This window comes from Paroedura picta, chromosome 4 (assembly GCF_049243985.1).
Source record: "Paroedura picta isolate Pp20150507F chromosome 4, Ppicta_v3.0, whole genome shotgun sequence".
Lineage (NCBI taxonomy): Eukaryota > Metazoa > Chordata > Lepidosauria > Squamata > Gekkonidae > Paroedura > Paroedura picta.
The window spans coordinates 106,010,070-106,017,455 of record NC_135372.1 but is presented as its reverse complement, the minus strand read 5'-3'; the positions used below and the strand labels follow the sequence as shown (position 1 = coordinate 106,017,455).

General features: G+C 43.2%; 1 protein-coding gene across 4 annotated transcripts in view; it reads right to left on the bottom strand.

Moving 5' to 3' along the window:
• Positions 1 to 5,491: 5,491 nt before the first annotated feature.
• RAP1A (RAP1A, member of RAS oncogene family) overlaps positions 5,492 to 7,386 on the bottom strand; it is a 103,407-nt gene continuing 101,512 nt past the window's right edge. For all 4 annotated transcript variants that reach the window (XM_077334897.1, XM_077334898.1, XM_077334900.1 and 1 more), the window contains one exon: positions 5,492 to 6,210. The gene's annotated coding sequence lies outside the window, so the exon portion shown is untranslated. The remainder of the gene's footprint in view (positions 6,211 to 7,386) is intronic.

Sequence of the window (7,386 nt, the reverse complement as noted above, 5' to 3'; positions counted from 1 at the left end):
GATGTCTGAGTCTCCTGCACAAGTCTTGTTTTTTTTTTCCTTGAATGAAAAAAGATTAGACAAATATTACATAAATCCAAACATTCATGAATTCAAAATGCAGTCCGCTGCAAATGCATAGCTAGCAATGCAATATGTGTGAACACAGAGGTTTGTTCCTTATTACTCTATTGCTAGTTTCATTAAAACCCCCTTCTGCCTGCCTGGGTGGTAGCAAAAGGACACAAACTTAAAGCTCACATTTCTTCCTGACTTCCCTTCACTCCCATTCTTATTCCTGCTCTGTTCAAATCTATCACCCCATTCTGCTTCTCTCCTCCATTGCTTTGACCTCTTCTGCTCTCTATCACCTTTCTATCACCCATGCAAACACACACACATACAGTGTCATAGTTTAATGAACAAAATCCCTAGCCAGTCAAGATACAACAAATAGAAATTAAATGACTTGAAGCAGCAGAACAGAGTCTGGTGGCACCTTTAACCCAGCAAAAAAAATTATTCTGGGTATAAGTTTTTGTGTGCATGCTTATACCCAGAATAAAACTTTGTTAAAGTTGCCACTGGACTCAACCCTTGGTCTATGCATAATTGTCGTTTTGTGGATATTGACTGGAATAAGGGGTTTAGCTTGCCGATACAATAAAAGACTAAGCATTTCTACAAGAAAGCTCACTATCCAGCTAATGCTAATCTTTGCCACTTCATCCCTGCTACTATGTCAGTATGTGCAGTGCTCATGAGGCACATTCAGGCCTTCATACATTAATTCAGCAGGGCACAGTTCTATTCAAAGTGTCTCACTACTGAAGCCCATGATGTCAGACAGTGCGGATGCCTTCTGGCTGTGGCTAAGAACAGGCACAGCTGAGGGGGCCCTAACAATAACACAGTTCTGCATGTTATGAGGGCAACCTTTGCACCTGGAGTTCTGTAAAGGAAGAAGGACCACTGCAGAACTCTTCAAAAACTACTACAAAAACAGACCTATCACTGCCATATTAACAATATGATTCATTCAATCATATGATGGTTTGAATCACATTTACTAGTCAGATAAAACCTAGCCTTAATGTTGCTCCAGTAAGCAGTCCTCAAACGCCATCTGGTGGAGATAAAGCAAGTTAACAAGTGTACAGCATTGTAGCTGCAGAGGACAACCCCTGCTGTCCTACAGCAAAGTAGCAAGATTCCAGGGTGTGTGTATGGGGAGGGGGGCACCTTGGAGACTATCAAGACCTTTTGAGGTACAAGCTCTGGAGAGTCAAAGTTCCGTCCCTCTTATGGAAGGAGCTCTGGCTTTCAAAAACTAATTAACCCCCCCCCCCCCCCAATCAAATAATGTTGATCAGTATATTTAATTCTCAACATTTTTATTTATTTATTTAGATTTATATACCGCCCTCCCCGAAGGCTCATGACTCCATGACTCCAAATGCAGATACATGGCTACATAGAGGTAAGAGCAATGATCAGACGAAAAAAATCTTTCTACAAATCTGAGAAAAGTCCCAGGTTTGCATAAAAATCTGACATTTAAAGTTTTGGGTTTTTTAAAATCATGGGATAACAAAACAGTAACAAAACACCAATAACAAAACAGTATTTGTACCATTGTGTAATATTGGCTACTATGGAGTGGGGAAGGGTTGCTGGGCAACCCTAACAATATCACGGTCTTTAAACCTTGACTTCTGTCAGTGGAAGGGGAGGGGGGCCAGGTCCTTTGAGCACTTTCCTAGGCTATTTAGGTCTCCCAGTCCACCCCTGCTCTCCATCCCTGCACAGGAGGAGAAATGTCATTTTAGGATTTGAAGGGATACAGATTGAGCTCTGCCATGGAAGATTGCTGGGTAACACTGGGCCAGTCACACATTCTCAGGTTGTTGTGAGAATAAAAAAGGAGGAGAGGAGAATAATGAAAGTTGCATTGGGGAGAAAAGTTGAGTTAGTATAAATGAACAAGTAAAATTGTTGACTGGGGGTGGCACTGAAAAAAGAAAAGTTCTTTGGTGAGTGAGGAGGAAAGAAGGTAGCAGGGAAATGGGAGAGGATATGGGAGCTGATAAGAGGAGAGAAAAGGGAAATAATATGGGGAAGAGGCTACAGAAGAAAATGAAGTGAATCCCCATATGCCTCTGTGGGTTCTCCATTTGTGTGTTCCTATTTCCTGTAGTCACAAAAAAATATTTTGTAAAGTATTAAGGATGCCTTTTGGAACTGTCCATAGAGGACAGGAATGGTAGAGGACAGGAAGGCCTGGAGGATCATTGTCCATGTGGTCGCAATGGGTCGGACAGGACTTCACACCTAACAACAACAACAATTAAGAATGCCTATATTTGCTCAGGTAGTCAAAGTCAACCCCCACTGTGCTGAATGCAGAACAAACAGCTTCAGAGCAAGTTCCTGGTTAACCCATAGGAAGCACAACTCTAGTCACACTCCACAGCTGGCTTGTGAATAAAGGTAAAGGTATCCCCTGTGCAAGCACCGAGTCATGTCTGACCCTTGGGGTGACGCCCTCTAGCGTTTTCATGGCAGACTCAATACGGGGTGGTTTGCCAGTGCCTTCCCCAGTCATGACCGTTTACCCCCCAGCAAGCTGGGTACTCATTTTACCGACCTCGGAAGGATGGAAGGCTGAGTCAACCTTGAGCCGGCTGCTGGGATTGAACTCCCAGCCTTATGGGCAAAGCTTTCAGACTTACCACTCTGCGCCACAAGAGGCTCTTGGCTTGTGAATAGACTATAGTATAATCCTGCAATGCTGTTTTCCCAAAACTATTAAAATAGCTGTACTCTTTGTGAACAATTAGATTAAATGTGGGGAGAGAGAATCATTGCATTTTTAACACTTAAAGTAGCACAAAATCTCTCCAGTGTGAAAAGGATGTTTAAAGTGGCCCACAGAGCTCTCCTGTGGCACTATTTATGGCCACCAGGTGTCAGGAGAAAACTGCTTAATTGTGAAAAGCTGGTTTTTGCAAGCTAGTAAGAATGGCTCAAAATAGCTCCTATCTATCCACACTTGGGAATTAATGCAGACAAAAATAGCAGTGCTACCTTGACCATCATTTCTTCTGTTATTTTTTCCCCCACCCCAAGCCATAGCTCAGCAGCTAGAGCATGTGCTTTGAATGCAGGCAGCACCCTGGCATTTCCATCGAATGGATCTTAGGGATGAAGACCTTGAAGAGTCACTGCCAGTCAGAGCAAACAACAGTGAGCTAGATGGACCAGCGGTATGACAGTGCTAAGCACTTTCTTTTGTCTTCAGTGTCAAGAAGACTGAGAGCTAGAAAGCTTGTGTGGTGTAAGTGGGTAGACTGTCAGCGTAGAACATGGGAAAACCAGGTTCTAGTACCTGCTCTGCTATGAAACGTTACTGGGTGACCTTGGACCTATCACAATCTCTCTGCCTAACAGCCTCAAAGGGCTTTTGATAAGGTACTTTGTGTTTTCATTAGGGAGAAAAGCAGGATGTAAATGTGGTGGTGGGGGGGGGTTGTTTATACTAAAGAGACTGCTGTACTAGACTTCAAGAAAATGGAGGGGGGAAATGGAGTTCACAATTCCAGACCAGTCATGGTTACACAATAGGACTATGGACATTAATCAATAAGTCAATATCATCTACATCACCATCTAGTAATGGATGTAGATATATTATAATCCTTATCCATTGTTGTTCCTCTATATACTTGTGAAACAGCCTAGGGAGTGGGACGTATCCGGCTGTCCAAGTTGGAATAGGACCAATCAGGGTGCAGCCAGCTTTGCCCTGATTGGCCCTGCCCCTGCAGCTCCCACCCTCCGTCCCTGGACTCTAGCCTCTTTGCTCCCAGACACCTCAGAGCCTGGAGCCAGCAGCAGGTAAGGGGAGAGGGCTCTGGGCAAAGGGTCGTGGTGGAGGGCTTGCTAATGAGGGCCTCTTGGCCTGCTAGGCTGGGTCTGCTGATGAGGGCCTCCCGGCCTGCTAACTGTCTGCTAAGGAGCTCTGTCCCGGCCCTGCTAACGAGCTGCCCAGCCCCCACCCACCCCACTTGATCTGGCTGCGAGCTGCCGCCCAAGGCCACCTTAGGCTGCCTGGCCAGGGGAGGGGACCTTTTCAAGGCCTGTTCTTAGGAACGGGCTTTGAAGCTAGTAATTGTTATAATTTAATTTCTAGACAGTTCCTCCCCACAAGCAGGCTTGGGGCAATTTACAACAGGGAATTACACAATGAAAATTGTAAGCCAATAACACATTTTAAAATACAATATAAATCCCTAAAATTTATAATGTGCTCCAAAACTCCATCCATTTATCTAACATCATTGTTTTGTTGGTGATTTTGCAGTTTTCCAGTTGGTAGTAGGCAAGAGAGGAGCCTAGGGTCGTGAGTATAGCAGAGGGAAGGAGTGAGGCCCACTGTGTTTCTGGACCACTCTGGCCTCAGCCACAGGCCTGGGGGACGAGCACCATTTTCCTTGTTGAAGCTGTGTCAGGGCCTGGATCTCCATTGGCAGCTTGTTCCACCAAGCAGGAGCTGAGGCCAAGACAACCAGCTGGATCTCTCTGGGGTCAGAGATCACCATTATGATGAACATGAACATGTGGGGAACATACTGGGAGATGCAGTCCTTCAGATTCGCAGGGCACAGATCACATATGGCCTTAAAGGTCAATACCAAATTGCCTTGAAGATTAATATTTATTTATTTATTTTAGATTTTTATACCGCCCTTCCATACTAGCACCTTGAACCTGATCCGGAACTCTACTGGCAAGCAATGCAGCTGGTGGAGGGCAGGCTGAATACGTGCCCTCCGTGGGGTCCTCATAAGGACTGGAGCAGCTGCAATTTGTTCCAACTAATTTCTGGGTCAAGACCAAGAGTAGACCCACATAGTATGGATTACAGTAATCCAATATAGAGGTGACCATTGCATGGACAAGCATGGATAGGTCTTCCAGGGCCAGGTAGGAAGCTAGTAACTTTGCCAGGCAGAGATGATAGAATGCTTGGTGACCTACATTCATGATCCGTGCTTCCATTGAAAGGAAGGCATCTAAGATCACACCCAAATTCCTGATGGAGCAAGAAGTTATTAATTGCACTCCATTAAGCATGCTTAGTGTGCTTCCTTGGCTGGCCCTTTCTTGCCCAACCACAGGACCTCTGTCTTAGTGGGATTCATCTTCAGGTGACTCCATTGGAGCCATCAGCGACTCTGGGGGTGTACCTGGCCAGTCACTCATCAGCAGATGTTTTGATATCATCCCTGCCTGGAATACTCTATAAAGTTTAACAAGTATGGACGCACTTACCAACAGACATCATTTCAATGAAAGGAATTACCTTTACAACCTATGTGAACTTTTACGGCACGCATCCCAGCAAACAAGTGAGACATATATAAGGTGTCTTGCTAATGTTTACTATTACATATTTTAAATTACCCTTCTTATCAAAGCCTGAAACCTGAACAGAAACACACAAACAAAATGAAAATGTACTAAAATTTAATCATTCATAAAAGCTGTAATTTAATCTGTGACAGTAAAACACGAGAAGCAATATTAGAGTTGGTTTAGTATATTATATATTTCAGCTTTCAAAGCCATAGAAATCAGTTATCCCAGTTTTTTCCTATAAAAGACCCTTTTTCAAAGCATTATGCACAATTTTAATTAGAATATAATGGCAGAATGAAAATAATGATATTCCGTAACTTTTTAAATATAAAATGGAATCAATGCCTTGGAAAGTTATTTGCTGTGGTGAGTTCAAAAGGTAAAACTTGTTATATCTATCATGATAGATATAAAATATTAATTGACTGACCTTGTTTTTAGTGCTTGATGGGAGAAAAATTATGGTAAGAGGTCATTAGGAACTTATAATAGCGATATCTAACATCTGAAATGCATCCATGCTCTTTGTATAATCATACAACTAGAGTCAATTATATTTATCACATCTGTTAACTGCTATTGCAAAGGAGAAGGACTATTGTCTTTAATTTCCAAGAGATATACACAGAGCAATTTTCTTTTTTCCCCCAGGGACCTTTGTGCAAACCATTATAAGATCGAAATTCTTCACATAATATATAAAAACAGGAGAAGCCTCTTCAGATACGTCGTTAATTGGTGGTGTAGTCATTTGAAGTCTGGAATGCTGGCACTTTCCAAGTTAGGCAACAGTTCTTCATTCCTGCAATCCTGGAAAAAGGTAGAATTTAGGACAGATTACTATTTATTTTTTTAAAAAATTAAAGATACACAGAACTAAAGGTACTCTCTCAATATATTCTTAGAAGGAATGTTCCTTGTGGCAACGTATTTATTATGGAAAGTTATTGCACTGTTTAACTGGGCTCAAATCCAAGCACTTTTTAAAGGATGATATAATTGGAAACTGGATTACTCAGACTGCTTACAAGCTCTCTAGGCAGTGGCTTTGATTTAGCATGAGTGAAATGGTGTGTGATGAAGAGAGATCTCCCACATTCCTTTTCCCTCCTGTAGCCTATCAGCCCCAAAACATGGGACTTTGAAGGCTGGTGCTGGGCAGTGCTGAAGTGGAATCAGGGAAGATTCCCCCCCCCCCTTTTATGCTGGTGGGAGTGTCTTCTGCCAAGGGAAAGCTTGCCTAGGATTCAAGCCAAAGGTTTGCATGCAGCACAGGTTGGGGGGAAGAGAGAACAGGGGAAAGAGCACAACTGCCAAACTGCCTGTTAAAGAGTACACACAAGTTGGGATCAGTGTCCTCACCTGCGTCAGACGTAACACATTCTCATGTGAGTTGTAGGTTCTCCTCAATTCCTAAATTGGGTACATGTACACAGAGCAGGGCTGTGGCATGAGAAAAGGAGGCTCAGCCTCGCCTTGAACCATTTTCAAAACCTGAAACTGTCTGGTAGAGTGTTTCCAGGGGAATTTATGTGTTCAAACAGAGCCCCCTAGAGGTAGGGAGCCAGTGAGGTATAGTGGTTAAAAGCGACAGACTCTATTCTGGATAAATGGGCTTGATTCCCCACTTCTCCTCCCCATGCAGCCAGCTGTCTGACCTTGGGCTAGTCATAGTTCTCTCAGCTCCACCTATCTCACAGGACATCTGTTATAGGGGGATGAAAAGAAGGGTGTTTGTAAGCTGCTTTGGAAAACCATGAAGAGGATGCAGCCTGTTCTCTAGATATTTTTTGGTCCTGATAACAAATGTGGGAATTGAGGAGAACCTGCAAGTCCTGTGTGACTGTGTTATAAAGAGTGGGGCCCCCAGATAACAGACAAACTGGCACACCAGCACTAAGAGAGATAAAATTAGATGTCAAATATTAATGAATCAATAAATCAATAAATTTCCCAGCATTACAGGGAAATGTGTGTCGAGAGACA